The sequence below is a fragment of the Medicago sativa genome, chromosome 3 (assembly GCF_051527215.1).
Source record: "Medicago sativa cultivar Bolivia chromosome 3, Bolivia_mono, whole genome shotgun sequence".
Taxonomy (NCBI): Eukaryota; Viridiplantae; Streptophyta; class Magnoliopsida; order Fabales; family Fabaceae; genus Medicago; species Medicago sativa.
In genome coordinates this window covers 52957553-52972636 of record NC_140751.1, presented here as the reverse complement: position 1 = coordinate 52972636, position 15084 = coordinate 52957553, and the positions used below count along the sequence as shown (strand labels likewise).

Here is a 15084-nt window from a genome sequence, read left to right as displayed (position 1 = left end):
AACATACGCAAGTAATTTATGTAGCACCGGCAATTAAGATTGAAGGCGTATCCAATGTCTATACGTGGACAAAGACACAACACCTACATGTATTTAATCAGTTAGAATCATTGGATTTTTTTGACTCTAAACATGTGGCTCATATGCCTATCAAACAAGAAAGGAAGCCAAAGCCATAAAAAATCAAAGACCAAACAACGAAGACCGACCTTTTATATATGTAACGCGGAACCACAACAACATGTTGAGATGGCCGAGTTGGTCTAAGGCGCCAGATTAAGGTTCTGGTCCGAAAGGGCGTGGGTTCAAATCCCACTCTCAACATTTTCACTTTTTTCCCAACCATTTTTCTTTTACACTTCAACATTTTCACTTTTTTCCCAACCCACTCTCAACATTTTCACTTTTTTCCCAACCATTTTTCTTTTACACTTCAACATTTTCACTTTTTTCCCAACCATTTTTCTTTTACACTTCCCATTATTTTCAACTATATTTCTATTTCCATTTCCGTTTTCTACATTTTTAGCATTGAAGAATCAATGAATATATACCCCCATATTATCTTTAACATGTAACATGAAAAGTAAATTATGTATAATTAAAATTGTTATTACATATGCAAAGTAATGGTGATAATTAACATACACTAGTAATGCATAAACCAATCACGTACAATTGTATTCCACAGGTTCAAAGTTTATAATCAACTAAATACATTCTTTATTTTTTTGGTCAAGAACTAATCACATTCTTATTCAATACAAAAAAATAAATTATGATGATCATCTGTATCAGAATTACAAAAACCAGTATGACACATTTTTTATGTTCAAATTATAAAGATAGAGAAAAATGAACATTTATATTTGCACTGTTTCTTATGAACATCCTCTATGTTCATGAAGGAAACTTCATCATCTTATTGCGCTGCTTCTTCTAGTTTCAACCTTGTCAACAACATATTCAAAATTTCAGTCAGGAGAGGAATTGTCTTCGCACCAGGTACGCTCAAATAATGTATTTGAATTCTTTATTGAATGTATGAATAAAAATGATTTTGTTTCTTTTTTTTTAACTCAATGTTTCTTCAATATTGAAAACTAATCAATCCAAACACGAACAGATTTGTGTCAGACTCACTGACTCAAGACATGTACTTGGTGACTGTCACGAACACATTCATGGTTTACAATGACAACGCTGGTAAAATATTTAGTATCTGTTTGTTTACACGGTGGAAACATATTCAAACGTGTGTACGCCAAAAGCTAGTATTCCTTGCTTCTTCCAATACACGGTGATAGCAGCTTTAAAGGCACGTTCGTGAGTGCAAATGAGGCATTCACATATGCGGAGTTTGAGAGGTTAAACGGCATCTAACTTGCAATCATGAAATATATCAAGAAAATTCAGCAAATCATCCAATGTAGCTTGTGATATTTGTCAAAATACTGGAGGACATAAACTTGACCCAGTCAAACATCAGACAAAAATGTAGTAATCAGCCCAAACGGTCAACTACAACAAAAGTGGTTTAAAGAAACCGAAACAAAGGAACACACAATACAAGCAATATAACCATAGTAACAGGGAACAGACTTTTCAACAAAGTTGAGATGACCGAGTTGGCCTAAGGCATCGGATTAAGGTTCTAGTCCAAAGAGCGTGTGTTCTTCTCTAATCCCACTCTAAACATTTATTTTTTTGATTTCTTTTGTTTTTCCTTTGTTCCACGCAAGGTTAAGTAAGGATGGTTCTTCCACATAAACAGTTTTGCTAGAAGTTGGGTACTGATAAGGAGAGTCTTCATCATCTTCTGCTGCTGTTCATTTTCATACTTCTCCAGTTCCAAAGAATGAGAATCTTCATCATCTCCTAATCCGGCTGCCTTTCTTAATTTCCTCTTTATCAACAAGAAAATCAAAATTTCGGTCAGTAGAGAAACTATCTTCACACCTGGTTCACTCAAATCATATATTAGAATTATTTATTTAATGTGAAAATAAAAGCACATCGAACACTATTTTGAATAACCAATAGTGTCAGACTCAGGGTATATACTTGACTACTGACACCGTGACACGTTCATGGTTTACAATGACAATGTTCTTAGCTCCCCGATTTGTGACCTTTTCTTAGTTTTGTAGCTTTATTAATTCTCAAAGGCTTTAAAAAAATAAAAAAAATCATCAAAGAGGAGTTATAAGAAATATTAAAAATGAAGCTTTGTTCAGTTTTCTATCTCATTATCCTAAATTTTAACAAAATAATGTTGTTTTCTAAAAATTAATAAGCAAGGAAGAAAAGTCACCTGAAATTTTTCTTAAGCTTGGAGCAGTTTTGGGGCAGTCCAATATGTTGAATTGTAGAAGTTCAATGGCATGTAACTTACAACCATGGCAGATATCTACAAAATTCGGTAGATCGTGTAATGTTATCCCTGCCAAATTTGGAAGCACAACTTCCATTTTATTCATAATGTTATCTCCACGGCTATGTCTAAAAACCTCTTGAAGTTGAGTAGCAATTGATAAGTAAATAGAACTTAATTGTGGAAGCATTGTAATCATGGCAAAAGGGAAAAGGCTTTTCAACTTGTTGCATTTATAGACTTTTATATGTTTTAGCTTTGGAAAATACAATTCAGCATCAGGAAGCTGCAAAAGTTCTTCATCTGCTGCAACTACTTGTTCCAATTCTTGGCAGTTGAAAATTTCAAGGCTAATCAACTCTGGTAGACTTCTACTTACCTCCATGGAGAACAAATATTTCAAATTTTCACAAGTATTCACACTTAAACGCTGAAGACATTGGAAACTCCAACTCTGACTCGGAGTAGGACCTACCCATGAAATGGAGTACATTTGAGACACATCATACAATTCCAGTTCTTGCAGTTTTGAGAGTAAGCTCTGAAATGGAATATTCCAAGTTAAATAACCAAATAATATTAGGGTGGGTAGCATTACAAATATCAAATAAGAAAATAGCATAAATACCACAAAACTGTAAAGCATTTCAATAAGAGTACGCACTTCATTCAGATGATGTTGTCTTTGATCATAGCCAACCTTGAAATTGAACCATGGTATAGCCATGTTTGGACAATTATATATGTTTAGCATCCTCAGACATTGAGATGACCAGTTTGCTTGACAATTCTCTGGACACACCCCAATGAGATTTCGAAGAAAAGAGAGTTCGAGAACTTCCAAACGAGGAAGCATGACATGGTGTGATGAAAGGTGTTCTTCGTGATCACATTTAGCAAACACGTATTCCAGCTTAGGAGAACTTTTTATCTGCATCTCTTGCAATTGTGTAAGTCCTTCAACATAACAAATTGGGAATATCGACTCTAAACTTCGACAATGCAAAATGTTAACATCCCTTAGTTTGGTCATCAAAAAATGAGAACTCACTGGAGCTAGACTTATTTCCTCTCCTGTATTAAAACCGCCATGTTGGTTTCCACTTGCAGCAATTATATGTTTCAATTCATTGCACCCACTTATTGTTAGTTGTTCTAGTTGCTGCAAACTTTGAGCAACAGATGCTGAGAAGAGTACTTCATCGGTCCTGCAATATGATAAGCTGAGGATCTTAAGATTTCGTAACTTACATTCCCATGGAAATTTGATGTGTAACTTCCAGCAATCTTGTATGTCAACCAGTTCTAGTTTCTCAAAGTAGCGTAGTACTTGAGGAGATGGACCTCGACACAATTCTGTCAAGTTACTCATAGACTGAAGGCGTAACTTGACCAACCTGGGAAGCAAATCATCTTCCTTGAAATCATAGGTTGCATCAAATATACATTCTATCTCATGGCAATTTGTAAGTTGGAGAGAAGTCAAATCATTCATGCCTCCCACAACTCCAACCATATCTGGGATAATATTTTTACATCCTCCATGAAGGCCTTCCAAAGAAATATTTTCAGCTATTTGCAGATTATTTTTCTTAGATGTCCTCAACTTTGAGATATTAAATGCTTTTAATTGTACTTTCTTTATTTTCTTAAGGATTTGATTGTCAACTACAAACCTTTTTAGACTTGAGAGGATAACAGTATCCAGAATAATCTCTTGAACATACTTTTCTGGGTAACATGCTGAAGCATATAACTCCTCAAGTTGTGAACATTTCCCTATTGCTTCATTATAGTCGTTTTCAGAAATATGACACTCTGACAAATCTAGCAATTTAAGGCTTAGGAGTTTTCCTATTTCGATAGGAAGTTCATTGAAGTTGCAACGTCTCAAGTCAAGAACCTCAAGGCTTGTTAAGCTTCCAATGAAAGAAATGTCACCAAACTTCAATCCATTTAAGCACAAAGTTCGAACATTTGTCAACAACTGGATGGATGGAGAAAATGATACTGGTACTATTTTGTTATCAATGGTTATTGAAAGTACCTCAAGCCCTTGTACTCCTTCAAATGTTAAATGCGATAAATCCAAGAAATTCAATGATTCACGAGCACTTATATTTACCAATAGCATTTTAAGATTTGGTGCATGCAATTGACAAAAAGTGGGATTTTCATTATGCCACCATGAGGATAATGCAAAACAATCTCTTATTTTGTTATCCTCTGACAAAATGCCAAGTGGTTTGTCCACATTTACCAAGATTTTGCAATTTTCCAATGCATTTGCAATCCATAAGACTGCGCTACGAACCACATCATGCATCCTCACGGAACCAGGCATCAACAAACAAGAATCCAAAAGTTTTTTTAAGTCTGCTTGAAAGCAGCTCCTTGGCAACTGTAATGATAAAATTTCTCCCACATTCAGTCCAAGTGCATACCTCATCAAATCTTTTTTTGGGATATGATAGCCTTCTTGAAAAAGAGAACACATCAACAAAATTTGCTGTGCTTCCTGCCTTAAATAATCATAGCTTAATTTAAGGCAACTTAAAGTAGCTCTCACTTCTTCATCATGCTCATCATCAGATGCCTGTGAATCCCTCAGCTTGACAAACGCTTGATCCCACTCATTTTGATCTTTTCCTTTCAATGATGACCCCACAATTTTGATTACTATGGGAAGCCCATTACATTCTTTGCAGATTTTCTTTGACACATCACCCAATAACTTGTAGTATTCGTCATCAATTCTTGCAAACTTTCGGAATAAAGTCCAAGATTCATCTTCAGACAAGAGCCCCAAATGAATCTTCTTTTGACAATTCATTAAACTACAAACTTGCTTGTTACGGGTGGCTACAAGAATTTTCCACGCACCTCTATTATCATTGTTTAAGCGAATCCCTATATCCTTCAAATGAAACTCTCTCCATAGATCGTCAACTATTACAAGAATTCGCTTCACTTCTTTTAACAGCAAAGATAAACGTTGTGCTCTTCCCTCTTCACTTTCTTCCTCCAATCTAAAGTTTAACATATCTGCTATTTTTCCTTGAATGCCTCTAATATTTGGGTTTTGAGACACTGTGATTGATATAACCATATCAAACATATCCAATTCCTCAGCCTTCTTGCCAACTTCTGTTACAAGGGTTGTCTTTCCACATCCACCCATTCCATCCACTCCAATTATAGAGATGCTATCATCCTCAAGTGCCTCAAAGAGTTGATCATAAACCAATTTTGAGGATTCAAAAAAAATGAAGTCTTCGGATGACTCATACTGAATACCTGGTAGTGGAGCAAGATGAGAAAATGGTTGAATATCATTGCTTTTGCCTTTAAATTTTCCCATTGCCTCTATCTTTTCTACCATTTGTTTGCACAAAAGATATCTCCCACATGTTGGAAACCACCCTTGAAAGCAATTGATGTCTGTCTCTGTCCTTAGTACAAGAACCTCCACCTCTCTAAGGAGATTTTCTACATCATTCAACCACTTCTCCACTGGTTTTTCAATTACTTCAGTCCTCTCCTTGGCTTGTGCAACACGAGTCAGCAAATTGTCTCTTTCGGATGCTAACACCTCCTTTTCATTCTCAAGAAGATTGACTACATTATTAACACACAGAAGGTATTGAAGTTCGCGAATTGCTGGTCCCGCCAAATATTTACCCACATTACTTGCAATAGTCACGACAATATTCGCCATCAAGTAAAAGCAACCTGATAATAGAATCATGTGCACAAATCAGTCAATGATCCATCAGTATGGAATATATGGTTAAGTCACTTGATTATTTTTTTTTTCTTGATAAAGAAGCACTTGAGTATGTCACTTATATCACATGTCTCTATTTGACGTTTTTATATCATATGTCTAATACTAGTACTACTGGATAATAAACTTATTTTGGGTTTGGTTGAAATCCGGAAAAAATCGTGGCACGATTTGGTGAAATCGGGACACAATTTTGGTGCAAGTTTTGGAGTTTTGGTTTGACAAAAATCGGGCCACAATTTGTAGAAATTAGGTTTTGTTCTTGTAGAGTTTGTTGAAGTTAATTTCTTGTAACCTTTTTGTATTTCTTTGTAAAGAACTTATTGATAGTGGATTGGAGACATCAATCTCTCCCCTAGGGTATGTTATTGCTGGGCCGAATTGGGTAAACATTTCTTTGTGTTTGTTTATCTCATCTCTTTATTTTTGCTTGAGGTTTTGTGTTTTCCACTTGATTCCTAGATTAGATCTGTGTTTGTTATTGTTGTTGTTGCTTGAAGTTACTAAAGCCAACTTTATGTTTGCACATTTATAGGCATCAACTATCCAATTTAAGCAGTAGATTAGAGCCTTGTTTGGACGATAACAAATTAATTTTACCATAGATATATGATTAATGCATATTTAGAATGTGACTGGAGAATCATCATACCTTTCTCGCAGTGGACTTCTCAAAGCGATTTGCAATTTGGAAAGTATATCTAGTAAAGTATCTTAGCAAATTTGCAAGATTAAAATATCTAGTAAAGTATCTTAGCAATTTGCAAGATTAAAATATTGGATACTTCTAAAGTCCGTTCATCCTCTACTAGATCTTTCGCCCATGCGATTCACGGGCTTATTATACTTTTGGATTAATAAACACTAGAATACCTATTTAGAACCATACAACCAAATAATTATAGAAATAGTAGAAATTAGTTGACAGTTTTGTGGACCGTTTTTGTCGTATGGAAGTGTTTCTCCATATGTTCCACACATTAGCTATATCAATTAATTTGTGGGTGTAGATTTTTCATACGCAGGAGGCACGGAGTGAAAGTGTCAGACGAAGAGGATGATTTATTTTGCTTTTTAATAAGTTAAATAGACGGAAGTTAACAGAGTTAAACTGTGGGGGAGGTGTGTGATGAGTTTGAAACTAGAGGGTGTGTGTGTTACATTTAGATAAACCTTAAAGGAGGTTAGTGTATTATTCCCTTTAAAATGATATACAACCAAATAGTTTTATTATCAATATCTATTTGAACTTGTATTGAATTGTAAACATCCTCATTCAAATGTTTAAATTGTCTATATCATTTACAATTTTACATTGGTGTTATTTATCTTGCGTCAAATCCAATAATGAGGATTACAATTTCATACAATCGTATAACAAATAAAGTCGAACAAGCTCATAAAGTTTTTCAAAGACATTGAAGTTGTTTTTACTTAACGATTCTAATTTGTCACACTAAATAAACAAAACTTTTAACCATTACCATCCCAAAAAAAAAAAAAAATTTAATTTCAGGCATTGAAGCATGAATATATACTCAATTTTCTCTTTAGAATTGTTATATGAAACTGTAAATTATAATGAAAACTGTTCTTTACATACACAGAGTCACTGGTAAGTATTAATGCATAACCAACCAAAATTCTATTCCACATGTTCAAAATTTATAAGCAACTAACAACATTCACATTCAATACAAACAAACAAACAAACAAATGATGATCCATCTGTACCAGAATTACAACACATTTTTATGTTCATATAGATAGAGGAAAATGAACATTTATATTTGTACGGTTTTACATTGATACAGCTGATTGGGTTGAGAGCATAGATAAACTTCATCATCTTATTATGCTGCCTGCTTCTTCTAGTTTCAACCTTGTCAACGACATATTCCAAATTTCAGTCAGTAGAGGAATTATCTTCGCACCTGGTACAATCAAATAATGTATTTGAATTCTTTATTGAATGCATGAATAAAACTTATTTTATGTTTGTTTTTTTTAATGCAATGCTTCTTCAATATTTTTCTAATTACAGTATAATAACATTCACGATATTCACAATGAATTATAGAGGAATGGAAGGTAATCCAAACACGAATGAATTATTTGAATAATCAATAGTGTCAGACAAAGTTGGCATGTACTTTGTCACTGTCACTAATACATTCATGGTTTACATTGACAATGTTGGTAAAAAATATAGCAGACTGATTTCCCTATATCAGTGTGTTTTGCTATGACTATCAACAAGAGCCAAGGACAGTCACTCAAACAAGTTGGTGTGTACCTACCTCAACCCGTATTCTCTCACAAACAACTTTATGTTGCAATATCCAGAGTAACCTCAAGTAGTGGTCTGAAGATTTTGATGATTGATGAGCATGGTGTTAGTATGGATAGCACTTCCAACGTTGTTTGCAAAGAAGTTTTCCGTAATGTACCAACATGAATTGTTTCCTTTTTCTTAACATGTATTATTATTTTTAACGTTGTATGGTCACAAACAGTTTATTAATCGCAACATACTACCATGTTTTATTTATTTGAATGATGTATTTGCCGTCAATATGACCCGTGCGGCAGCACGGGTGCAAGGTCTAGTTCATATTTTGTAGTTTTATTAACAATGAAGGAAAATTATGTACAAACCAAGTCAAAAAGAAGTTATATGGAATCTTGAAAACAAAATTCCAGTTAGTTTGTTTATTTACTATCCAAAATATTGAACTAAATTATTATTCTTTTCAAAATTAAGAAAAAGTAAAAAAATAAAAAAACAGAAAAAAGAAGTTACCTGAGTTTGTGTCTCAAGCTTAGAGAGGTTTGGAGGCATTCACATTGGTGGAGTTTTAGAGGTTTAACGGCATCTAACTTGCTACCATGAAATATATCAAGAAAACTTAGCAGATCATCCAATGTAGTCTCTGTCAAGTTTGGAAGCACAACTTCCATTTTATTCCTCTAGTTGAATAGCTTTTGATATTTGAAGCTTGCTTAGTTGCGGAAGCATTCTAACCATAGTAACTGGAAAAAGACTTATCAACAAAGTTGAGATGACTGAGTTGGCCTAAGGCACCAGATTAAGGTTCTGGTCGAAAAGGCGCGAGTTCTTCTCTAATCCCACTCTCAACATTTCTTTTTTTGATTTCCTTTGTTTTTCCTTTGTCCCATGCCAAGTTGAGTACGGATTTTTTTAATTTAGTTTCTTTTATTTTTCCTTTGAACTGCACGAAGCTAAATGGTACTTCCACATTACCACTTACGCTAGAAGTTGACCAATAACGAGAATCTTCGTCATCTTCTAACCCTGCTGCTTTTCTCAGTTTCGCCTTTATCAACAACAAAATCAAATTTTTGGTCAGTAGAGAAACTATCTTCCACTTGGTACACTCAAATCATATATTTGAATTCTTTATTCAATGTGCAAATAAAAACTATATATTTGGCTACGGACATGTTCATGGTTTACAATGACAATGTTCTTACCGGATTTGTGGCCATTTATTAGTTTTGTAGCTTTATTAATTGTCAAAGAGGAGTTATAAGAACTATTCAAAATGAAGTTTTGGTCAGTATTTTATCTCATTATCCTAAATCTGAACTAAAGAATGTTGTTTTCTAAAAATAAAAAAAAGTTAAAAATGGTCAGTATTTTATCTCATTATCCTAAATCTGAACTAAAGAATGTTGTTTTCTAAAAATAAAAAAAAGTTAAAAATAACAAGAGAATTTTTGTTAGTATTCCTAGTTAGCAAGGAAGGAAAGTCACCTGAATTTTTTTTAAGCTTGCAGCAATATTGTTGCAGTAAGATATGTGGAGTTGTAGAAGTTTAACGGCATGTAACTTACAATCACGGCAGATATCTACAAAATTCGGTAGACTGTGTAATGTTATCTCTGCCAAGTTTGGAAGCACAACTTCCATTTTATTCATAATGTTATCTCCATGACTATGTCTAAAAACCTCTTGAAGTTGAAATGAAGTTGATAAGCAAATAGATCTTAATTGTGGAAGCATTGTAATCATGGCAAAAGGGAAAAGGCTTTTCAACTTGTTGCAGTAAATGACATCTATATGTTTTAGTTTTGGAAAATACAATTCAGCATCAGGAAGCTGCACAGGTTCTTCATCTGCTGCGACTACTTGTTCCAATTCTTTGCAGTTGAAAATAGCAAGGCTAATCAACTCTGGAAGGCTTCTAGTTACCTCCATGGAGAACAAGAATTTCAAATTTTCACAACTATGCACTCTTAAACGCTGAAGACATTGGAAACTCCAAATCTGACTTGGAGTAGGACCTACCCATGAAATGGAGTACAATTGAGGCACTTCATACAATTTCAGTTCTTGCAGTTTTGAGAGTAATCTCTGAAATGAAATATTCCAAGTTAAATAACCAAATAATATTGGGGTGGTAGCATTACAAATATCAATAAGAAAATAGAATAAATACCACAAAACTGTAAAGAATTTCACTAAGAGTACGTACTTCATTCGGACGATGTTGTCTTTGATCATAGCCAACCTTCGAATTGAACCATGGTATAGCCAATTTTGGACAACTACGTATGCTTAGACTCCTCAGAGACTGAGATGGCCACTTTGCTTGACAATTCTCATGAAACATCCCAATGAGATTTTCAAGAGAAGAGAGTCTCAGAACTTCCAAATGAGGAAGTATGAAATAGTGTGATGAAAGATGTTCTTCGTGATCACATTTACCAAACATGTATTCCAGCTTAGGACAACTTGATATCTTCATCTCTTGCAAGTGTGAAAGTCCTTCAACATAACAAATTGGGAATATCGACTCTAAACTTGTACAATTAAAAATGTTAACATCCCTTAGTTTGGTCATAAAAAAATGAGAATTCATAGGAGCTGGACTTATTTCCTCACTTGTATTACAACCACCATGTTGGCTATTATATGCTTCAATTCATTGCACCCACTTATTTTTAGTTGTTCTAGTTGCTGCATACTTTGAGCAACAGATTCTGAGAAGAGTATTTCATCGGTCCTGCAACCTGATATGCTGAGAAACTTAAGATTGCGTAACTTACATTCCCATGGAAATTTGATCTGTAATTTCCTGCAAAGATGTATGTCAAGTAGTTCTAGTTTCTCAAAGTAGCGTAGTACTTGCAGAGGTGGACCTCGATACAATTCTGTCAAGTTACTCATAGACTGAAGGCGTAACTTGACCAACCTAGGAATCAAATCATCTTCCTTGAAATCATAGGTTGCATCGAAGATGCATTCTATCTCTTGGCAACTTTTAAGATGGAGAGAAGTCAAGTCATTCATGCCTCCCACAATTCCAACCATATCTGGGATGATATTTTTGCATCCTCCATGGAGATCTCTCAAAACAACAATTTCAGCTATTTGTAGAATATTATATTTGGAAGCCCTCAACTTTGAGATATTAAAATCATTTACCTGCAGAAATCTTGATCTTTCTCGAATGATTGGATCATCAAGCACAAACCTTTGTAGATTTGGGAGAACACCAATATCCAAAATGATCTCATAAACATATTCTTTTGGGTAGCATGCAGCATATAACTCCTCTAGCCGTGAGCATTTCCCTATTGCTCCATTATAAGTCTTTTCACAAATATGACATTCTGACAAATCCAGCAGCTTCAGACGTTCGAGTTTTTGTATTTCGATAGGAAGTTCGTTGAAGTCGCAGCGTCTCAAGTCAAGAACCTCAATGCTTGTTAAGCTTCCAATGAAAAAGATGTCGCCCAATTTCAATCCATTTAAGCGCAAAGTTCGAACATTTGCCAGCAGTTGGATTGATGGAGGAAATGATAATGGTACTATTTTGTAATTCATGGTTAGAGAAAATACTTCAAGCCCTTGTATTCCTTCAAATGTTAAATGTGATACATCCAAGGAATTCAATGACCCACAATCACTTATATCTACCAATAGAATTTTAAGATTCGGTGCATGCAATTGACAAAAAGTGGGATTTTCATTATACCACCATGAGGATAATGCAAAACAGTCTCGTATTTTCTCATCTTCTGCCACAATGCTCAGTGGTTTGTCAACATTTACCAAGATTTTGCAAGTATCTGATGTATTTGCAATCCATAAGACTGCGTCACGAACCATATCATGCATCTTCACAGAACCAGGCGTCAACAAACCAATATCATAAAGTCTGTATACTTCTGCTTCAAACAAGCTCCTCTTTGACTGTAATGATAATGTTTCTCCCAAACTTAGTCCAAGTATATACCTCATCAAATCTTCTTTTGGGATGTGATGGCCTTCTTGAAAAAGAGAACACAATAGAAGGAGTTGTTGTGCTTCTTTCCGTAGCAAATAACCATAGCTTAATTCAAGGCAACTTAAAATTGCTCTCACTCCTCCATCATTATATGCCTTTAAATCCTTCAACTTCTGAAGTGTCTGCTGCCACTCAATTTCACCCTTTCCTTTTAATGATGACCCCACAATTTTGATTGCTAAGGGAATTCTCTCACATTCGTTGCAGATTTTTCGTGGCACACCATCCAATAACTTGGAGTATTCGTCATCAATTCTTGCAAACTTTTGGAATAAAGTCCAAGATTCATCTTCAGACAAGAGCTCCAAATGAATCTTCTTTTGACATTCCATTAACGCACAAACACGCTCATTATTAGTGGTTATGAGGATCTTCCAATTCTGTGTCATAACACTGTCTAAGCGAATTCCTATATCCATCAAATGAAACTCTCCCCATAAATCGTCTACTATTATGAGAGTTCGCTCATATCTTGTTAAACACATCCATAATCGTTGTGCTCTTCCCTCTTCACTTTCTTCCTCCAATTTAAAGTTTAACATATCTGCAATTTTTCCTTGAATGCCTCTAATGTTTGGAGTTCGAGACACTGTGATTGATATCACCTTGTCAAACATATCCAATTCTTTAACCTTTTTGCCAACTTCTGTTACAAGGGTTGTCTTCCCACATCCACGCCTTCCATACACTCCAATATTAGAGATGCAATCATCCTCAAGTTCCTTCAAGAGTTGATTATAAGCCATTTTTGTTGATTCAAAATAAATGAAGTCTTTGGATGACTGGTACTGAATACCAGGTAGTGGAGCACGATGAGAAAATGGCTGAATATCATTGCTTTTGCCTATGAAGTTTCCCATTGCCACCGTCTTCTCTACCATTTGCTTGCACATAACATATCGTCCCCATGTTGGAAACCATCCTTGACAGAAATTGTTGTCTCTCTCCGTCCTTTCCACAAGAACCTCCACCTCTTTCAACAGATTTTCCACATCATTCAACCACTTCTCCACTGGTTTTTCAATTACTTCAGTTCTCTCTTTGGCTTGTTCAATACGAGTTAGCAAGTTGTCTCTTTCAGATTTCAGCGCCTCCTTTTTATTCTCAAGATCATTGATTACTTTATTAACACAAAAAATGCATTGTACTTCGCGAATTGCTGGTTCCTCAAAATATTTAGCCACACCAGTTGCAACAGGCACAGCAATATTTGCCATTAAATAAAGTCAACCTGATAATAGAATCATCGATACATATCAGTTAAAGATTCATCAATATGGTATGTATGGCTTGGTCACTTAATTTCATGATGACTAAGAAACATTTCAGTCTTTGTCGTGTACAGATCAATGTGAAAAAAATATTAGCTTTGACTCTAGTAAAAATTCAGGAAATAGTGTCCAACTTTTAGTCTAATAATTTAGAACAATAAACTTATTTTGGGATTGGTGAAAAATACCCAATGGCCAAATTTGTGTTTGGAATAAATTATCAAATTTAAGCAATAGAATTGAGCTTAGTTTGGACCACAGCAAATAAATTTTATCATAGATATATGGTTAATACATATTCAGAAAGCAAAAACATCATACCTTATCTGAGAGTAAACTTCTCAAGAAGTAGATACACTGTCAGTTGATCTCAGTTTGCAATAACAGATGCACAGAAGGATAGTTGAGCTTTCACTTTAGCCTTTGATACAGTCACACACAGTTCTGTTTACACCTTTTATGTTTTAGTCAACGGTTTTTTTTTGCTCTTCCCCTCACCTAATCTACATTTTCATTATATTTAATACATGTAGTAATAATTGTCTATATACTAATATATTATCCTTGATTTATATATTGTTTATTGTACTGTCAAATGCATCATTAGGCTCCACTCTATGAGAGTGCTTTCGTATGCTTTGTTGTTTATTCATTGTCCAGACACAAACTTATAATATTAACGTTAAATTGCTATGCAAGTCATGTTTTAGGATTACTAATGAATTTTCATATCAGAAAAAAACTTCGGACGAATTTTGATTTTCAAAAAGTGTTTCCTTTGACATGTAAATTAATTAGGGACTCCAATGAACTTTGAAAAGTCACGAATAAATAATCATATATTGATAACAGACAAGGTTTACGCCAAGTTTGTGCATTCCAAATATCATTATATTGAAAAACTATTTAGTAAGGTAGAGGCAATTGGAGAATTTGTGCAGCTTCAAAGGGTAAAAAGTGTCATTGATTAACCGATCAGTTCACACACCCCGTTCCCGGATTAATAAGTACAGAAACTAAGAAACTCAATTTCACGAGGCTTTAAAATCTTGTATCCATTTTATAACGGAAGCGATTATCCTCACATATATTGAAATTGACTCATTCTTACTTGCCATAAGCTTGCCCCTTGTTATGTACAATTGTGTTTTGTGAGAAATGTTTCATTGAAAATGTATTGGCAAAATATGAGATTTTAAGCAATGTCAAAGATATGTATAAAGGTTAAAAATAGATGTCCTCGTGAGCTTAACTTAGTTGGTTGGTATGGACAATGCATAATATATGCAAGGTCCGGGGTTCAAACCCCGGCCACCGCCAAAAAAAGATTAAAAA

The 15084-nt window shown here is 34.6% G+C and overlaps 1 non-coding gene and 1 pseudogene across 2 annotated transcripts; one reads left to right on the top strand and one right to left on the bottom strand.

Annotated features, from left to right (window-relative positions):
- Positions 1–243: 243 nt before the first annotated feature.
- TRNAL-AAG (transfer RNA leucine (anticodon AAG)) lies at positions 244–324 on the top strand. The gene has a single exon. It is a non-coding gene; the product is annotated as a tRNA-Leu (tRNA).
- Positions 325–1699: 1375 nt separating this feature from the next.
- On the bottom strand, positions 1700–14178 carry LOC146938266 (uncharacterized; annotated as a pseudogene). Its single transcript, XR_015029992.1, has 7 exons — positions 14071–14178; positions 10661–13709; positions 9940–10539; positions 5931–5978; positions 3039–5657; positions 2315–2915; positions 1700–1959 (listed from the first exon to the last, which is right to left on the bottom strand). The product of XR_015029992.1 is annotated as an uncharacterized LOC146938266 (transcript).
- Positions 14179–15084: the final 906 nt, after the last annotated feature.